General features: G+C 40.9%; 1 long non-coding RNA gene across 1 annotated transcript in view; it reads left to right on the top strand.

Annotated features, from left to right (window-relative positions):
• The first annotated feature begins 1,251 nt into the window (after window positions 1-1,251).
• The window catches only part of LOC118168798, a 32,685-nt gene continuing 12,665 nt past the window's right edge, over window positions 1,252-21,271 (top strand). The window contains exon 1 of the long non-coding RNA XR_004751802.1: window positions 1,252-1,367. This is a non-coding gene — a long non-coding RNA (uncharacterized LOC118168798). The remainder of the gene's footprint in view (window positions 1,368-21,271) is intronic.

The raw sequence follows: 21,271 nt of genomic DNA, 5'->3' as shown, positions 1-21,271 counted from the left end.
TTGAACCTGCGTTGCAACAGGTTCAAAGGTAAAAATTATTCTTGATCAAATATAAAGAGCAATTTTGGCTGGTTAGAAATGTTAAACATACAACTCTTGCGCAACAGCTTCAGAAGAGAGCAGCGCACTGTGAAAGTGAACCCCAGCCCTGCAAAAGCTGCACACTGGGATTTTCAGCAGGGCTCTATTTATTCTGAGTGTGCATGGGACACCAAATAAGCATCGTTTCACTGAGATGAGGTACCTCTTAATTGCACTTAGAGCTTGCAAACATATTCCTATATTTTCCTCTCCTTAAGCATGTCTGACTGCTGAGGAATAGGTTTTCTTTGCAGCTTAAGGGGTCTATGAAGGAGCACATTCCTTTATGGCAGGAGCTCTAAGTGCAGTTAGGATATATAGGGGATTGGTCATCTTACCATTATACATCTTTCCCTTGAAGGTGTGTGCTGGACTGGCAAGAGCAGACAAAACCTGTTCCATCACCAATTTGCATTGTTTCAAGCAGGATTTATTTGTTTCCCTCCTTCTATAGAGTGGGAGTACCTGCTGCTGTGCTCAATGCTGATTGAGAACAGGCTTGGCTGTGCAGTGACGTACTGGGACCCAGCTGTGAGGTGGAGCTCCTTTGCTTCACTTCTGAAGGTTGTGGGTGTGAGCTCTGGAAGAACTTTGCTCCTCAGGATCCAATTCACAAAGATAAAATGAAAGTTCTTACTGCACATTTCATACTGTTTGGACGGGTCAAAATCATGAAGCTTTTGTTGATTCAGGCTGGGTTTGACTGGTGCTGTAAATTGGCTTCGATTTAATATTTGAATTCTACAATATTAATGCTTTTCACTTATAATCTTAAGTATATTTGATTGGGAATCTGCCTCTATCAGCACAGATTAGTAAAACTGGAAGTACCTATGGCAGCAGTAACCATCATCCTAGACCTTCTGATCTGTAATCTCCTCTAAGTTTTAGAAAGTGTCGGTTTGGGGAGGATGAAAGAATGAGTGGGGCGGTTCCAAACTTGGTGTAGAGAGTTTGTTTGCTACCAGTGTGCAAGTCTCTTGGCCCTGGTCTGAGGAGCACCTTGCATGTGGGAAACAAAGCCGTCAATTTAATGCAGGTATGAGGTATGCACTAGATTCCTCCCAACTACTTTTTTTTTTTTTTTTTTTTGTAAGTGGGTGTTGCCTCACTGCCTCAGAAGAGCTAGAATTATTGACATCAGCTGTGGATTTGTCTCTAGATACGTTTTTATCTCAGACATGTGGTAGAAGAGTAGCAAGGAGACTTGAGACAAAGCAAATTACCTAGGCTAACTTGTATGTGTTAAATGGTAACGACATTTTCTTCTCCACTGTTTCTCCCTGGTATGTAAAGTACATGGCTTTTTACCTCTTTAGAACAACAAATTAATGTAAATTGTACACCTTTCACCTCTAAAGTTGCTTCCTGATGAGTGAAGACTATTGATTAGTTTACTGCTAAGAAGAGAGCTGGGAGTCCTAAGCAACTCTGAGTGGTCAGTGTCTCATCTCTGAGTTGCGCAGGTTGGGCACTAGAGCAAAAGTCTTGCTGAATTGATAATGGTGGTGAACCTTTTTCAGTTTGTTTTGAAAGCAGGTGTGAGAAAACAGGTTCACAAGCCCCAGAAGACCCATGGGGTTACGTTCTGTAATGCAGGCTTGTCTGTGTACGTTATCTGTGTTCCTTGTTGTTTCTGAATGAGTGATGCCGTAGTTGGTGATCTCAGTAACTAAAACACACAACCAGTGACATAAGAGAGACTAAAAAGGCTGTGGAAACATCACCTATGTCCCAGTTTTGAAAAGGAGGGGCTCAAGGGAAAACTAGTCAGAATTAACAAAAGCCGTTTTCCAGGAGACTGGGATAAATCATTCAACTTCCAGTTCATAAAAACATTGGTAATCTTTTTCCTCAGGACTAAATTTTGGAGAAAATAGAAGACAAATGACATGAAAAATTCTCTGTAAACTAGCTAAGATCATATGAACCGTGTCAGGTTCAAAATTTCTTGAAAAAATGATATTCCAATTTAATTGGAAATCTCTGAGCGGGGTATGATATAAAATATTCAGAATTATAAATTTTTGACAGAAGCATCTGCATTTAGTGTGGTTTTTAAGCATGTGATAGTCCGGATTTTCTTTAGCTAGTTTTTATAGCTGACAGAAAGCTCGTTTCTTTTTTCTGATTAGATCCATTTTCTGTGCTTATGTGAAGTACGACCAGTCACCTTAACTCCCCTCTCAAATATCACACAAACCATTTAAGCGTTTACCCTTTGTACAGACTTGACACTTGAATGATGAGCATTCATCAAAAGGGAACAAGAAATTGCAAGGGGTGTGTCTTCCCGCTCACTTCCATCTTCGTTACTGACAGTGGGATTTTTGGGCATGTTTCCCTTGCCTGCCAGTGAACATATAACCGTGGGGTATCCCTGAATGCTGATTAAAAGCGATTCTTGCTGAGGTTGTGCAACCAGTCCAAGCTGTAAAGAGTGGAGTTAAAGGTCATTACCACCCAAAGCTGGAGTTTAATCACTCTTCTAGGTAACATATAAGAAGCCTTTTCTTTATTGGTCTTGTGAAATCTACTCAAACGCAATAGGCTGTCGAGTGATAAACATGAAACAAACTCTAACCCTTTAGCCTAAATAATGGCCACGACAGTAGTAAAGTTTGGTGCCAGGATTTTATGTCATTCTTACTGGGTTAATGCTTCTGAATAAAAGGGATGGATGTTTAATTAAACTGTTTGGATGAGTTAATGAGACTGCTCCTGTCTGTATATTTACAGTGGCTCTGTGGTGCCCAAGAGCAGCTGCACCCTTGTTTTATTTTCTGGTATTGCTGCTCTATGAAATTGAAGTATCTAACTGATTTTTTATTTTGTATTTTTTTTCTGTTGAAAATCAATGGCATGTCCCCAGAACTTCCAATAGTTTCAAAGCCAGACCAATCATACTTTTAAGATAACTGTAGATGTTAATGAAATCTGCAGAAGTATGAATTGGCGCAAATCATTATGCAGGAAATGGAAGCATCGGATTTATATCTTGACTTGCAGACTGAGGATTTTACATTAGTCTATTTGGGATTAGATTTTTTCCCCAAAAAAGATTAGTTCTTCTGAGCTCTGACACAAAAACTATTTGGTATTGATCACTTTTATTCCATCTGATGAGTATCATAGATGAAAAATAACGGAAGCTGTCTCTGCAGTTCTCTCTCCATCAAAGTAAAGCCATTCCTATCTCAAAAGCTGTAAATGCTGGGTATTGCATGTTAACTCCGGAGACCATCCAGCACACATCCTGCCTAGCCGCATGTCTGTGACAGCAAGGATGTAATGAAATTCTGTGGACAGATTAAATTATCAGGCCTTTTCTTTCTTTAAAGGTTAATAATATAATGGAGGCTGCTCAAACAGCGGGCAAGATGGGCAAACAGTATGGATACAGAAGAGCTCAGATCCAGCTGGCAGCAATCAGTGAGGATTTCATGGTATTTAACTCTTGATGAAAATGAGAAGCACCTACTAAAGCTGACGTTCTGATGACCTTATGAAGCTCAACCCAAGTTTGTTTTGTCCACGCAGAGCTTGGCCTCAACTTCTTTGGACTTCCAAATTCAATCTTGAGACATAATCCAAGAACTGAAGCTTCAAATTAATTTGTTCAGCAGTTTTCATAGTTTGGCTCTACCTATACATTTATCCCCCCAGAATTCCTGCATTTAACCTCCCTTACTGCCAGGGTAAAATATGGGCAGGAGAACCAGTCATGACAATTCATGAACAGAGACTTTGGTTATTGACCATTCAAACTGGAAGTGGAGGAAAAAAAAAAAAAAAAAAAAAAAGGAGCAGCAAATCTGTCTTAGTGACTTTAGACTTTGGATCTATGGACTAATAAAAGAGGAAAGAGCTAATGTTCAAAGGGAGCAATATCTGACGTGTAATATTTAGATGAGGAAAGTTTAAAGACCGTTTGGAATGCTTGTAGGTGTTATCGCAGTGCTGTAATTTGTTGAATCAACCAATTTCCATTTATAGTATAGGTAGACATGAAGATTTGATTTATCAAATCTTTTTATTTGATTAATTTAGCTGAACAAGAGAGCTAGCAATGATTTTTTTTAAGATACCTTGCTAGTGATGGCAGAGGAATAAATACATTGGAATTGCTAATATTCCTGTTACAGTTCTTCATGTGTTGTGCCTTGGACCTCTTCTGTTCACCTTTGCTTAACACAAAGGATAAGCCTTGGAGTTCATTTCTTGTTCTGATATTCAGAGGAGGTCCATATCTAATTTAGGAATTCTATAACAAATAAGTTCTTCCTTTTAATCTAGAGGTAATTTTATCCATGTTGATAAGGTGCCGTTATAAAACAGTACAGCGTTGTCTCTAACATCCAACCTTTCATATACAGCAGACCTTCTGCATAAGCACAGTCATTAGAACAATGCAGATTGCCTATAATTTTCTAAAATCTGTTCTTTCTACCTGTGCTTCATCTCAAGCGTTGACTGAGTTAATTTTGTCCTAGCTAAAGACCAGGTTGCGTATAAGAGGTGGCTTGTTATGACATAAGGTGTCTGATGCTTTTGTGATTTAATTCAATGGAGTTCATTACGCCCATGCATTTAAAAGACTGTCTGATGAGTACTGGCATGGCCTTTAATTTCCAAAGTATTTGTACGTATTTCTTTAGAACTCTGTTGAAACAGGTCATTGGAGCTAAATTTTAGAAGGCTTTTGAATCCTTTTAGTGCAAAATTATAAAACAAGACATTTCTTTAAACTGTGTATTTCAATTTTACTAAGCCTCTCTTTTTGAAAGTCCTTATTACTGATAAAAGTACTTGTATTTTGATGCCTAAAATTAGGGTCGGATATTTAGGGACATTGAGATGGTTTTAATAGAACGTGGTTTTTCAGGGTTGTGCAGATAAAGAATAGTCAAATTCAATTTTATGCCAATTGAAGCTATTAATCTTGAAAAAGCAGTTTGCTTGAAAGAAAAAAAATGCAGTTCAGGGAAGTACATCAAGAAAAAAAAAATCAGTGATATTCAAATTCAGGCAATCAAGTACTTCCTGTGGCTAAGTTGTAACCCCTGGGTCATGTTTAGTAAGGGTTTGGAATGAGGTAAGTAAATGCCCTTGACTAACTGATTAATCAGTGTATGATGCATGAGTGTGCAACATGTTTAATGTATGTCTGTGGCATTTACACTGCAGTCACTGCAGTTGACTTTTCTTGTTAATTTTTTCTTAGAAGATTTCAGACCATAACTGGGCCAGATGCCTATGTTTTTTTGTTTGTTTGTTTTCAGCTGCATATTCAGGGCAAGCTAAATCACACATTATTTGGGTTCCATCTTTTGTTTTAGGCCATGTGGACTATTGCATGTGAACCATGATAGAATGAGACTCAGTCACAACCAGTAATCCATGCTGGATTTGCTCCTGAGGTCCAATGAAAGACAGGGAGTGCTAAAAACAATGTTTAAAAAACAAAAGGAACAAAAAAAAAAGCACAACAACAACAAAAAAGGGGATGGAAAGTACAAAATAAGCAGAATGCAAGAGAAGAGAAAATAAATGCATGTTAGCTGTAAGAAGAACAGAAGAACAGCAGCCTATTCCACCTTGGTAGTTTTGTGACTTTTGTCTCCAGTGGTATTGGACTACCTGTAAATTTTTCATTGGAAGTTTAAAGATTTTAAAAAAGATAAAAAGATTTGGGTAGAAAAAAAAATCCAGTAGATGTTTGCAGGAGCTATTGGTAGCCCCTTTCTGCGGGTCACAACACTGAGTGCCACCAACTGCTTCTCCTGGACCTTTTGCTGGTATCTGGAGGTGTGTGCTTAGGTTACTGGGGATCTGGAACTTCCTTGGCTGCTCTGGTTGCATTCATTTTCACAGCAAATAAAGCCAGCCACCATCCTACCTAAAATGTGAATGCATGTGGTGTCTGATAAAAGCTGAGTTAGGGGAGAATGTCCATTGATTTATCAGACCCCGTGTGTTTATTCATTCAGTACTCACTGGAGAACCAAGGTAAATACTTGGGAAAAATAAATATATATATATATATTGCCTTCATTCTCCCCCATTACCTGCCAGACTTTTCTGTCCAAGAAGAGAATTTGCACCCTGCCCATGAAACATGATGCAAAATATTTTGTTGGATGGAGAGAGATAAGGAACAGTAACACTGAGGCGATCTCATGCTTCCACAGCTAGCAGTACTTCCCCCATCCCTCAGTTAGTGTTATCCCACATAATGTCTATCCATTTGCTTTCTTTCCAACCGGAGTGTGATAAACGATATGTGACTATCTGTAAAATCTGACCTGCCCTGACTTGTGGTATCTATTCAGTCCAAACCGAAAATGTCATTGAAAAAAGTAAAACCAAATCCTCGACTTAATTATGATTATTTAATTAAATTTTGCTGACAGGCAAAGAAGTGGGAGCCAGCAGAATAAAAAGAGGAATAAGAGCAAAGTGCCATGTCTGAAGTTTGGATGTATGGCCACTCGGTAACGTCGTGGTCTCAGGTCTTCAGTACCAAGGAAGGACTCCCATCTGTGACAGTGCTGCCGTAGCTCTTGCTCTTCTGAATTTTCTGAATGTCTTGGTTAAAGAGCCAGACACCTTCCAGTCTGTGGTGTTTCAGGCACCTTGAATTCTTCCTGCCCACACAGCAGCCAGCAGGTGGTTACCATCAACAGTTCTTTCAGACCAGTTGGTCTTAAGTAACTTTATCCTGGCTTTTGTTTGTGCTGATTGTGTTTGTGATGCCAAGAAGTCTCTTAATGCCCTCATCCATCAGTTTAGGCAGGCAAATATTTAATCCCTTTTATGCCAGATTGTTCAGAGGCAGCTGAGATGTAGTATGTCTTCATGTGGTTTGCTTTTTTTCTCCTGTCCTCTGATTCTGGGGTTCTTTTACTTGAGCATGGTGCTTAGACCAATGGCTTCCCAATCTCGGTGGGAAGTGCTGGAATGGGGGAAGATTTTGCCTAATATCTGACTCAGTTCTGCCCATCACCCTTGGCAAGATGCAGTTTGACCACTGCTCTTCAGTCAACATGCTAAAATATTGGGTTCCCTTTTCAGGCTTTTATGGAGGGATGTATCAGAGAAAAAATAACAACAACAAAACATTGTCCTGAGGAGCCAGGAGGATTTTATGAGGGTGGTCTATCCGCTCTGACATATTTCTTCTGCCACTGAACTCACCTACTAGTGCAGTGCACATCCCGGAGCATGATACTCAAATACTTTCTCCCTCAGTAAAAAATACTGACATTCTTCCGCTGTTAAGTCTTTTGCTGTTGATTATAACAACTTATTTTCCTCTGACTTTGAAATCACATATATAAAGTGAACAAGTCCTTTCCTAGTGTTAAACTTTGATATCAATGTGTTCTGAACTGCAAAGTTTTCGGTTGCTGAAATTATGTCAAATTTCCATATGCAGCCATTAAAAAATTAACTGTATTTTAAAATCTAAAATATTGTGGTCTAAATTAGATTGCTTTTTAAAAACCTTTCAAAGGTTTAACCTTTTCAAAGCTCTTAAACTTTCTGGCTTTTTAGTAAATTTTGCACATACAAAAAGAAAACTAAATGAAGTTAAACAAGGTTTAAAGCAAGTTAAATGATTTTTAAATGAAATTAAACAAGATTTTGGAGCTAAGTTCCTGATCTGTTTCCAAGTCAATGAGAAAAGACTCTTGAATAAGGATAGCAGGAAGACCGAATTGTACTGAAAATGAAAAAGAGAGAAAAAAAAAAAAAAAAAAAAAAAAAAAAAAGAGGGAAGGGAAACGATCTTTCCTCTCAAAAGCTTTTCACTTCTTTTTTAGCATGTTAGCATTTAGGGTGAAATGTTCTGGTCTGTGATGTTTCCACCTCCAAATGTTAATTGCTGTCCTATTGTTCAGGCTTTTTGTGCAACGAAGTAAAACGTTGGTATAAGTTTGTTCTCATCACAGTGCAGTTTCTCGCAACATAGGCTGAAATTTTATCTGGGCTGCAGTTTGTGTGCCTCGTTTTTACTGGAAATGGAAACAAGTGGCTCCAAATTCCCCTTGAGGATTGGCTGCTCATCTGTCATTGCTAAAGAGATCCCTGTGCTCCTGCCAGGAGCTGCTAAAATGAGCAGGGAATTGGGTGGGGGTAAGACGTGGACACTGGGCCTATGTTTCTGTGTAAGTGTTGGGCATTAGTTAGCACGGTGCTAACACGGTGTTTTTGCAACTTCTTGCTGGCCGTGGTGGGGCCAGCCTTTGATGTGGGTTGCTTTGTGCCTGTGCCAGGTCTCAAAGCATATTGCTCGTGCTGTGAAGTTTGGTATTTTCTGTTAGGAAGTGGGAGGGAAGGGGATTTGTTTGTCTGTTAATTGTAACATCTAACAGACAGGAAAGCACTTAGCAAATCCAGGCAGGTTGTGATCTTCAGCTGTGCTCAGCTCTTGAGCCCTCAGTGCTCGCTGCCAAGGCTTTTTGCAGTCAGATACATCATATTCTCTAAAGAGCAGCTGATTTCTCTTCAGGGTGTTTCCTACAAAGTGCTTTCTAGAAGCAATCAATGCTAGAGCAGCTTGGGGAGAAGGTTTCTTTTGTCTCTTGCAGTTGCTGAAATCTGAATGAGCTCTAGTTTACTTTAAGGATCTTTCAAACCAATTAAGCAAGAGGACAGATATTGCTGAGCAGAAATGCATTATTTTATTTCCAGAATGCTGAAGCACAGTGTCTTGGTGCTCTCCAGCTGAGTTTGGTCTTTTTTGCAAAATGATTTTTCACAGTTGACACGAAGGTGAAAAGTGCTTTAATTGGCCAGCAGCAGGCTGTGTCTTCCGCTCTGGTCACATACAAAGAGGGATGGCACTTGAGGCTCTCCTCATGCTGCCTCAGGTACCTTTGAAGTGTGAGGCAGCCATTTCACCCACACAAGTGTGTGCTGCTAAGATTCATCCCTGCACTGTGGGACCTTTCTGTCTTCAAGGCCTCTCCGAGCTCCTGAGTGTTGCTTGCCCTTTGGCATGCAGCCTGCTTTTTCTTAACCTTTCCCACCTACACCAGCCATGCTATGGTTTGTCCCAAGATTATGACTTGAGCTTTGCTTCTCTGACTGTCTGTAGCTTTAAATAAATCTCCTGTGATTGCAATCACAGCATTTTGGTTCAGTCTGTAGCAATCCAAAGAAGGTGCTTGCTGGTAGAAGTATTCAATGGGAAGATGAATGCTTGAAAATATTCCTTAACATCACTGTTTACAGCTGGTAACATCCAACTTGAAACCTTCCTGGAGGCAGTTATGGCATCCAAGCAGAGCCCATGTCTGTATCATAGGATGTAATCTGTTCTCTGGTTGGAGGAGCATGCCATAAATGCTATAAATTCTATAAACATCAAAACATCATCAGTGACAAATGAATCATTAATTATATTGATGATTACTTGGCAGAGTGCTTCAGCCAATTTGTAAAGACTAAAAAGTAAGCATTACCGTATGCTGCATATACGCCATAAAAAAAAAAGGGGGGGGGGAGGTTGTACTGTAGTAACATCTTCTGCTGTGTCCTCCTTTGGATGCTGAGATCCCGAGCTTACTCGTCTTTCAGTCCTTGGTATTGAGCACAGATGATAGTTAGACTTCCTCTTGATATGCAGTCACATGCCACACTTCATTTTGAACACCCACATATTGTAATACCTTTGGTGTAAGTAATATCACTAATTATTTCAGATGAGAGTAATACTTCCAGATGCCACCTTGTTGCCCAAACATAATGAGAGGTGGTCCCACATGTAAAGGAATTGTAAAAGGTCATTGACCTCAGCCTCTCAACAAAGCTGGAGGGAGAAGCCAGAGCTCTGGAGATCCTGACAGGTGCTGGAAATGGTGAATCTTTCTTTAGTTTCCATCTCTTCTTTTTCACTCAAAACTGATGCACACTGGTGCTTTTGAATGATTTTTTTTCAGCATAAGTTTTTGCAAGAAGTCACATTATGAAACACTTCTGCAACACTCAGCTAGATTTCACCTCATTTGCATTCTCTTTATCTCTTAATTTTGCAATATGTGTTTGATTTTAACAAAAAACAACAACAAAAAAACCTACAATGTTTGTCTGGAAAGGTGAGGTGTACCCAGGTAGTACAGTCAATAGCTTCACTTAGTTCTGTGTGGTCCCTGGCATGGTTTATTTTGTTAGTACTACTTTACTATGTCGTTATTTAGGGAAAAACAAAAACAAAAACTAGTATCCATGCTGTTGCTGGGGTCCTCCTTTTTTTTTCATTTGGGTCCAGTGCTATTTGCTTTCTTCTAGTCTTGCACTACATCAACATACTCTTCAAAAATACACACCAGTATAAATTATTTTGTTATCTCCCTTAGCCCTTTATATACCAAATTATCCAGGCCACATACCTGAATTTCTTCATATGTCCTAGTTGCCATTTATCTGTTCACTTCTGCTCTCCCCAACACAAATGTCCAGGTATAAAATAGTTCTCACGAGAGTTAGCATTTCTTCTTTTCCCTTCTCCATCCCATTTCTTTGCCTCATCTCCAGCCCCAAAGTGCAAATGCACAAAGCAAGTGATCACATAATAGTCGCTGTTAGTCAACAATGGTATGTGGAAGTAGATAGTCTAGAAAAGATATTCAGCATATGTAAAACTATAAAACTCTTAGCATCTTTTAAGGAGCTTAGTACAAAAGACCAAACCATGCAGTAGAGAACAAAAGAGATAAACCATATCACGTCTAAATTTGGTGGTAGCAGGGAGCTGTTAACATCAGCTAGGAATCTTTGCCCAAGTGCACGAAGCAAGCAACGTTTTTTTATCACTTAGTTCCCCCCCCCTCCCACCCCCCACCCCGAGTCACTCACCTCTTTCAGTATAGTGTTGGTTCTTGTTTCTGTAGCCTCCTTAGCACTGCTGCTAGCTTCTCGCTCTTTGTTACTCGGTTGCTTACTCATCCATCTTTTATACTGACAGCTACACCCTCACGTAATAACAACTTGTTTTTATGCAGTGCACTCACCTTAGTGATTTACCCAGCCTACTCACAAGATTACAAACCAGAAAACACTGTTAACAGGACACTGCTTGCCAGCAGGCTCTCTAGTCTGTTAGTAGAATGTTTTATGTGATTACAAGATCACCTCCGGTATGGCTTCGAAGATCTAGAGCAAAGTAGAGAAGAATTTCATTCCGTTTTGTTGGTGGTGGTTTTCCATTAAACATTTGCAGTGATTTGGAAAAGGATTTTCTGAATGAAGCCACTTTTACAGTAAAGAGTTTCTGTATCCTTTTCAGACATTGAAACTTTTCTCATGAAGGTTTAGTACCTAGAGTTTACAACTTAGAATTGAATGCCAAAAGTAAATAGCTTTTTTATCAGAAGGGCTCTTGTGATTGTTGGTGCCAGTGGGCTGTGGCTCTGCTCTGAGGGAGTCTTGTTGCAGTGTTTTAATGAGCCTGTAATAAGTCCATATAAATGATGCCCAAGAGCCACTGATGTGGCAGCTCTTCCTGCTTGTGCTCCCAGTCAGGCTGCAGGGAGCAATATGCTGTTCTCCTAATGCCGACATGAGGTTGCTGCAAGTGGTGTCGTGCTTCTATGGAAGAATGGTTAACTTGCAACTTGCAAAGTTTTTGTTTGCTTAATTACTGTTTTCATTTCTTACTGACTTTTTCCGAAGCCATTTTTTTTTCCCCATCAGGGGCCAAAACTCATTCAACCACTTTATGGTACTGGATGTAAATTTTGGTACAGACACATATCATGCAGGGAAGAGAAAATTTATTACTGATTATTTGGGAGTCACCTAGGTACCACATCATTCTGTATTGTTACCTCTGTTTGTCCTCTGTTTTTAGTCAATGTCATCTGTTGCATCCTCTGACTACACTGCAAGATCTTTGGTTTCAGTGTGGTCTCTTCCTGCATGAATGTCAGGCCAAAGACATTGACGTTTGGTCTTTGATATGGGTATTATTCCAATAACATAAATAACAGCAATATTTTAAGAGAAGGAGGATAAACAATATGTGTAGGTTAATTATGTGTGGCAAAACCCATGACTGTAGCTTTTTCTAGAGCTTATCAAGTGCTGTTTGAAAATCCTCCTGACACCATCATGGGAAGGAAGGCATCCATTTTTTCTTGATTTCAAAATAGAAGAGTAGTTACATTTTCTACTGTCAAAAAGGTAGGGAAAAGTGCTGATTGTCATGTTACAAAAAAGACACATTCAATAGGAAATAACCCTGCTCAATAGGTGAAAAAGGAGAGTGCATAAACCATTGAATAAAACTGCAGGGTGTTTACACTTAGCCTGTGTGAACCAGCAAAGAGAAGGTCTGTATCTTTATGTCTGAGAAGCCCCCAAGCTTTGTTATTCTTTTCTGCTCTGGAGTGATTTCCTTGCTGTACCCTGCCCAAGGATAACAACAGTAGAGCTCAGACCTGCCAGAGGGAACAAGGTGGTGTGAGCAATTCCACTTGCCCAACAACTGAATATATTGGCTCACCTTCCTTGCTGAAGGTACAAGCATGCCTCTGGATGATTGAGTCATGGGATTTAAAAGCAAGTTGTATTGGTTGATCTGTGTATATGGCTTGCTGGCAATTTTCCTTTCCTGAGCAGGGGACAGATCTGGTAATTTTTCAGCTGTAAGACAGCTGCATTGGTAACAGTCTAAGATTTCTCTTGGAACTTGCTCGTAGTGCTATGAAGTACAAAAACAACTGAAAACTGTTGGGAACCAATAATGCCAAACTAATCTGTAAAATGAAAAGCAGAATCCAGTGGCAACTGGGATTAGTGAGGATTATAGAACAATTAAGAGCTGCACAACAGAATAACTTTTGCTTTCTATTTTCCAAAACAAAATAAAAACCTGTCGTCTTGTCACCATCTCTATGGTACTTTTTTGGCCTTCTGACTGTCATATTCCTATGTTTGGATGTGACCAGATAGCAAAGCTGGACAATATCCTTCTCTGCCACTTATGTCAAAATTGTGTCTCCCGTACAATAGTTAGAAAAAGTATTACCTAAAAGTCTTGAGTAGTTTGGCTGGACCTGTGCTGCATTACCTGGAAGCTCACCTGAAGCTACTGCATAGGAGTAAGCAGGTGATTTGTAGGTCTGTATGGAAAATCAGCTCAGCTAACATCACCTTTGCTGCCAGGGTCAGGTATAACACAAAAGATGCATTCCTTCAGCAGGAGAGCATCAAGTACATATCATCTGTTGCTAGAAGTTCCAGTTCACATACAATTTTTGTTTGCCACCTGGATTTCAGGTTGCTAAATATACAGCATTGTTAAGTAAGGTAGGTAGGAAAACGACTGAACAGTTATTCCATTGAGTGTGATGTATCTATTTGGTATTGTTTTATTAAGCTAAGTGGGATAATCTCTGCTCCCAGTTACATGAGCATTTCAAAGAGAAATTGAACAGTCTTTCCAGGTGGAAGATGCTGAATTACAGGTGCTCTGTAGGCCTCAGTGCGTGTGCAATTAGCTGCAGGTGCTTAACTGTGCTGCTTAAACTGAAAGCTTAGTCACCCTAGGTTTCCTTTGTCATTAACAGGAAGAAACAGACATCTGCACAGAGAGGTTAACTGCCTAACACTTGGTTTGCCTCGTGAAAGGATCTGCAGCTCCCTGGTTGTAAGGGGAGCTGAGATTGCACATTCCCAAACTGAATTCATCTCTTCAGTGAATCCCTTGGTGGTGTTCTTACAAAGCCTCAGCAGGAAGGCATTAAGGGAGCACAGTAAAGACAAGTCAGGTCGGTTTTATTAGTGTTACTCTTAGCCTTTCTTACCTGAGAAGGTAAAAAAAAATAATAATGAGGGTAATGCACAGCACTTGTCTGTCATGCTATGAGATGTAGAAATGGGATAGTGTTGAAATTGGTGTTTGTTTCCTTACTGCATATTTAGTTTTTATTTATCAGTACTAGCTCTAAGTCAAGGGCTTTTCAACTTCTCACACTGCCCTGCCAGTGAGGAGGCTGGGGGTGCAGCAGGAGCTGGGAGGGGACACAGCCAGGACAGCTGGCCCAGAAAGGCCAGAGGGATATCCCACACCTTGCAGGGTCATGCTAAACAATAAAACTGGGGCACGATGCCAGGGGGTGGCCACTGCTCGGGGACTGGCTGGGCATTAGTTGGTGGATAGTGAGCGATTACATCGTGCATCACTTGTTTTGTATATTCTTTTATCATGATTATTATTTTTACTTCCTTTTCTGTCCTATTAAGTTGTCTTTATCTCAACCCACAAGGTTTTACCTTTTTTTCCCGATTCTTTCCCCCATCCCACTGTGGGGGAGTGAGCAAGTGGCTGTGTGGTGCTGAGCCGGGCCAAACCACAGCACGAGCTCTTGCAGAAAACGTGTGAGGCTTCATAAACTGCAAATGTTCCTCTCCAGGCTAGGATGCAGCTGAGGTATTGTGCTGTTAGTGAATGCTGAAAAGTGCCATTGTGATTAATAGTGCAGCCACCTCTTTGCAATTTGATGTACGTTCTTCATTACTTTACACGCTTTGCTAGCATCGTGCAGGTCAGAGTGCTCAGCAAGGATCACTGCGTGCCAAATACTGATGCAGTTCCCACCTAGATGATTCTATGATTCCTCTATCCATCTTTGAGTCTATAAAGAGCTTTTCATTATGCTTTCTCTATGATCTCCATCCAGAACATCCAAGAGCTTAAAAAGGCAATTCATCCACAGAGCACAAAACTCTTGAATTTAAATGGTTGTCTGATGCAGTTGTTGGAATAACCCTAGTGAGGATGTCTGTGCTCAGGACTGCTCCGTAACAGCCTGCATCTGAGCTCTGTAGGAAGCTGTTGTTTGTGTCCTGCAAGTGCACAGGTTTTTAATCACTGAAAATCTGCTTCTTAGTCTCCAAACTCATTGCTATGTCCTCTTTAAAATACATATATATTGCCTTCTTCTGTGCTACCTCAGAAAGACATGTCATTCTATGTTGGAGCAATAGATGACTTAGCACAGGCCACTGAATATAGCTAGGTAAATTGTACACGAGAAAGTGATCTTTTGTCAGCCTTCTTGCTGGCATTGTACTTGGCCCCAAGACCATGCTGATAGCATGTGCTGCTTTCCCCTTGCTGCATCCGAACAATCTGCAGGAAGAGGACTTTGTTCGACTTGCTGTAGATTAGCATTTTGCTTTTTCCTGGGGGAGGGGAGGAAAGCCGTGTTTGCATATGAAAGCTGGAATAAAATAATCTCTGACCTAGGTCACTCCCACACATGACATTGTGACTGCACATTCGGCGCTTCAGAAGAACAATGCAAATCGGAGCAGTGACTTTCTGTCCTTCCTGAACCCCAGAGGAACACAGGTCAGAAAACACGTGTAAAAGCAAAAAAGATAGGAAAAAAGGAACTAAACTCTGATAGTGTGCTCGTCCACCCATCAGGCTGGTTAGAGCCAAGTCAAGAGTAAATCAATGGCAGAGGAGAAGGCAGAAAGTGCACTGTATGAGTTGCTGAAGTGAAGGGGGTTGTGGTCAGCAAACCACAGGCTGTCAGTGCTGGGGCTGAGCCTGTGAAGAGTTCTGGGTGAGGTGTGCATACCTGCCAGCCTGCTCATTTCCAGAGCAGAGCAGGAAAGGAGGCTGCACTGCTTCTCCTGGGCTTTTCCAGGACACGCTGTTTGGCTGCTGACCACGGCTGAGCTCTCTGTGTAGGGCTCAGACCATTCTTGCTTATCAGCAGTAGTTAATGGACACAGTAATGAGGTGATCTCTCCACCCTCCTGGCTCCTCCAGATGCTGGAGTTACAGGAGTAAAACCTGGACCTGTTAAGGATGTGTCTTCCCTGGGAAGGCTCTGAAGGTAGCAGTTGCTCCAGGGCTATCAGGTGCTGGCCTTTAATAGATATTCCCACTAATTCTGGACATGAAAACTGGGATGTTTTCCCTGACCAGTTGCATGTGTGTGAGGTGGTACTTTGTTCTTGGTCTTGTTAGTTTTACCCATTGAAAATTATTTTTATTTTCCTCAAATTTTTGAAAAAAAAAAAAAAAAAAGGGAATTGAATTTCTGTTTTCTTGAATATCCCCACGCTTCTGCAAGGGGGAGAAATACACTCTTACACTCTTCCATATTTTTAAAATAAGAGAGTCCTGTCTTGCAAAACTGGAAGCTGTTAAATTCCAAGATATTGATGGAATTCTTAGCTTTTAACATAACATTGCCAAAATTTGAAAGAAAAAAAAATGTGTCTTAATAAATATTTTATAATTTTAAGTGAAATATTTATTTATTTATTCCTATGCAAAAGGAGAGAGGAGAAAGGACAAGAGCATGAATGAAGCTATTTCTTGCTGTCTTTGTATAGTTTGCAGATGTTCCTGTGCTGATTTAGGTTACTGTTCACCAACACTCAAGAAAATGTTTTTTGCAGTTTTTTTTATTATTATTATTATTATTTTTCCAATACCACTTGCTTTGGTTTGATATTTTGGGAGAAATTATTTTTCTGTACAGCAAAGAGAAGGCTGCAACTGGCAATCTCTTGCATGAAATGCTCTACTTTTCTTGCATTACCTCCAGGTGGTGTACCTGCAGGAGTGAGTAATGAGTAAATTATTGGTGGCAGTTTCCAGCTGCTGCCAAAGTACTTAATTTTCCATCAACATAACCAATTGTCAGCCAACTGGTATTCAGCAAGCCATACGTGTTTACCTACTAATATAACTGTGTAGCCTAGTGGCCTTTCCAGGGACATGTATGCGATTAAATTCTGTACATAAATGTTTGCTCTCTGGTGACAAACGGTTTAATTCAATTAATGTAATATTAGCTCTGTTTGTTCTATGACAAATTGGAAGGGAAATGACAATATGTGCTTCTTCACCTCCCCCCTCGTTTGCAATCATTGTTTCAATCTGCAGCTCTTCAGATGTCGTCTGTTATGCAAGAAGTTAAAAAGTTAGATCTGATCAAAAATTGCTTTCTTTGTTGTCCAACAGTCTAAGGTCTGTAACAATGCAGTAAGTAACTTAACTTTTTATTTAACTTTTTCATTATGTACTTGCTGGTCGATAGGAGAAAATCAACAAATAAACTAATGCATTAAAATCTCACAACCCACTGGTCAGCTAACCTTAGTTTCTAGCCCTTTCCAGAAGATTGGATTAAAAGTTGGAGTTGCTAAGTGCATGCCAAAAGAGGGACATCATTTCTGTTTTTCAGGACATCTCCTCGGAAATGTCATGTGTCACCCTCAGTTCCCCTGGGAAACTGCTTTTCAGATTTTACAGACGAAGGCTAGGAAAGGCCTACAGGGACAGCCCGTTCGCGTTCTCTTTCTTCAGAGGAAGAGGTTTGACACTGTGCCCCCCTGCTTACAGCACTTGCCTAACGTGTTAAGTTTCTAAGTAAACCTCTTCCTTTTCCCAGTTTGTCATTTCCCCAGATTTGCATGCCTGAATAAGGCTGTCTCAGCCAAAGTGCACCTGAGGTTTCTGCACGTGCTTTTCAGTCCCTGGGGACTAAGAAATCCCAAGCTCAATGTGAGAATAACATAGGGCATTTCTAGGCATATTTCTGTTCCTTAGTATGTGAAGAATGATACTGGTTAGTTTTAGATAAGGATCGTCAGTTACTTATTATGGTCTGGAATCACAGTTGCATTTGGGGAAAAAAAAAAAAAAAAAGAAAAAAAAGAATTAATTTATTGACAATTAAATGTACTTTTAACTGAAAATGATTTGCAAATATCAAATATCTCTGGACTGCTACGTTTTTGTTGCTCTTTTGGTTTGGATTAGTTGTTTAAAGTGAGTTCTTACTCTGTGTACCCCCATGACGCAGTAAGTGTTAAACCTTGGGGCTGTGCCTGCAATGGAAATATGAAATGATGGGACTGTGTCTGTAAAGGAAATGTTAAACAACAGGAAGGACATCTGAGATCAAAGAGCACTGATTGCCAGTACGAGAAGGCAGTAAAATCTGTTTGTATGGTAAGCATACAATGAGAATTTCCTGGTTGAGTACAATTGTATTAAACCAGCGTGCATCCTCCCGTGGGTTGCACCCATGGGGGTGGTTGCAGGACCTGTGAACGCGTACCAGCAGGCTGTATGTTGAGTTGGTAGCCCAGTGTATTGTTTTGGCTGTCTCTAACTGAGGCTGAGATCAGTACCTCCAAATCAGATCCCAGTAGTCCTGACAAAATGATGTGGTTACCTTAGACACTTCTCAAAATAACCTTTTGGTTTACCTTTTAACTCCAGGTCATTACGAGAGAGCTGGGTTAGGGAGAGGTTCTGCTTGAGGGTAGGCAGGCAGAGGAAGCTGAGTAAGGCACAATCATTTTATAATCTGACCAGCTGCAGCATCACCGATTACAGCTGAACTGGCTTGGTGCCAGTCCTGTGTGGTTCAGACAGTTCATCAACCTGCACGCAGTCTGTCCCCACCTGGCATCCCAGGAAAATGATTTTTGAATGTCTGTGATCCTTGCCTCCACTGAGAAGTGGGGGAACTTATCCAGGGATCTGTCTGTCCTCTCCTTTTATATCAAATTACAAATCTTGCTGGAAGACTCTTGGCAGTCTGCAGGATTTGGTGATGAGTGTCCAGGTTTACTCAGACCCGGGAATGGGAACATGGGTGCTGTGCTTTGACCAGCTTCATTAGCCCAGCTGCCCTGGGGATCAAGCCATGATCTCTGCTAAGATCATTACTTGTTTGGAGGGTACCAAGATAAGGAAGAGAAAAAGAACATTTATGCAATCTCTCTTGTCTTGGAGCACATGAGCAGGGCAATCTGCCTGTCAGGTCTCCTCACCGTGTCATGGATCAGGTAACCCAGCTGCAGTGCTGGCTTTGGAAAGCGATGGGGACAGGCCCTCGTATTGGGTTGTGTGACTCAAGGTGACACAGACGGTGACCAAATGCTGTCCCACTCTTCTGCCTCAGGACTGGGACTGCCTACACTTTCAGGGCAGCAAACTGGGAAAGGATGCAAGGATTATGGTGTGCTCTGCTCCTAAAATCTAGGAGAAAGCAAAAGCCCTAAAGAAAATCCTAAGGCCACTGAGCTGCAGGCTTTTTCTCCTGGCTCCTTTACGCTGTCTGATGTTTGTGCTGTACTGTTTTGTACTTTTTGAGTACTTTTTGTTAGGCTTTCACCAAAGCACTATACGGCATGAGAACAGAAGCTGCACATCGTAGGCAGTCTGCTCTTGGTGCTTGCCTCCCTTGGAACATGCCTATGTTTTGAACACGGACAAGCACAGTGTGCCCTTGAAAAGCCACGTAGTTACTTCATCCATCTGCAGCTCATGGAAGATCTTTGGTGTGACTAGGACCTGAACTCTGATTCAGCATCAGTTCTTTCCAGGCAGGCTTGGGCCAGTTGGTTTCAACACAAGCAGAGCTGTTACCATCATGTACTTCTCCAAAACCCTTGCCACAAAATACCAGTCCTTCAGCTGGCGGTAATTAGCAGCTCACTCTTATGGTGCCTGAGAAACCTGAAGAGGGTCAGATAAGTAGTTTGGAATTTGTTCTGCAGATCATGATTAATTTCTACAAGGAAAAAAGGTGAAATTAATGGGGGGACATCCAGCTTAGCATGCAGCAAAAGCAGAGAGAATGTGAGGCTGACCGTGTTTCTCTTATCCTCTGCTGTAGTGTGATAAATGCCTTGTCTTCCTAGGGATTGCTGGCTCACTGTGCATTGAACTGGGAGAGAGGAGCATGTCTCAGGAAATTATAATTTATAGGTTGCTGGAAAATTTTCACTATCAGTATTCTTCACTCAAAAAAGAAAAAAATCCATAAAGGAACTATATTTTAACAGGTTTTTATATTTATCTACAAAATATTTTCTTTTACCTGTAGCTTGTCTCCCACTTTCTGAAATTTCTGTGGGGAAGAAAACATTTAGTTTTTGAACAACTTGTCTTGAGCTTCAGATGAAAAAGCAATTTGTTTTTTTTTCCCTGTGTTTATAAAATAAAATACAATTTATAGAATTTTTATAGATTTTACATAGATTTTTTACAATAGAAATTCTATAGAAAATTATAGGGCGTTAAAAATGGATTCTTAAATAGCTGCCTGCATCTGCAGTCCCACACAAGAAATTGCTTCTGTTGGCTGGTGAGGAGGCTTTCCTCCTACAGACAGGTCACTGGATTTTATAATGAATATTGCCAAACTTCAGGCACAAGTGGGTATGTTTAAGAGTCAGAAGAGCTGAACTGCAAGCTACTTAGGGGAGTGAGGAAAGCCTTGCTCTTTTTGCAGATGACAGTGACTTTTTATAAATGTTAACTAACGGAAGCTTGTGGCGTGCACAGTCACATTACAAAAATATTTAAAAAAAAAAAAAAAAACAGGGGGGTGGAGAGGAAGTGAAGTGGGAACTTAAGGAATAAGCCTTAGGTTAAAATTAGTGTCTGTCTTCCAGAGTTAGTCACCAAAATTGAACCCTGCTCAAGAAACAAGGAGCCCTGAAAATTAGGGCGTGTAGGTTTGTGAGCATGTTTTAAACCTTTAGCAAGTTCAAAATCAATCCAGAGATTAGGCCCGTGTCGTTAAAGGTGTCCTCTGGTCCAGCTCCACGATCACCAGCAGGAAATTGTTGAGGCAGATTTGCAGGGCTTTGCAGACCTGCCACTGAAACCCTGTCAGGAAGAGCCAGCGCAAGTGCGGCAGAGCCCAGCGTTGCCCCACACCTCGCGCCATCCCCGACAAGCCGATCCAACCAGTTCCACGGTTGCTCTCTGCTTCTGGGATGGTGAAAATCTGCTGAAGGGCTGCCAAAGACTACACGGCGGCGAAGCCAGCTGGCTGTGTTCTCCTGCACTAGTTGGGGTTTGCTGCAATAGCGCCATTCTCCAGTTCCCTGTACCTAGAAATGAGAGGTGTAAGAAAAATCTTAATCCCGTTTCTTCTATAAACTGCAAGATGTTAGGAAATGCCAGCAGCTGGGCAGCCTCCTGGGGATTTATGCCCAGCCTTCAGGTGGAAATTACAAAGGAGTGTGAAGGACTTACTCCACTCTTGAACTGGAAACCTGTGCATGAATGTACGCTCAGTGCCTGAGTTAGTGTCACTTCTGGTATCTGACCGCAAATAGAGTGCTGCAAGAGCAGAACTACACAAGGAGGATTGTCATCCTGTTGTCAACAGAGGGAACGTTTAAC

The sequence above is a fragment of the Oxyura jamaicensis genome, chromosome 6 (genome assembly GCF_011077185.1).
Source record: "Oxyura jamaicensis isolate SHBP4307 breed ruddy duck chromosome 6, BPBGC_Ojam_1.0, whole genome shotgun sequence".
Classification (NCBI taxonomy): Eukaryota; Metazoa; Chordata; class Aves; order Anseriformes; family Anatidae; genus Oxyura; species Oxyura jamaicensis.
Note: the sequence above shows the minus strand (reverse complement) of the source record. Positions and strands in the feature narration are given on the sequence as shown.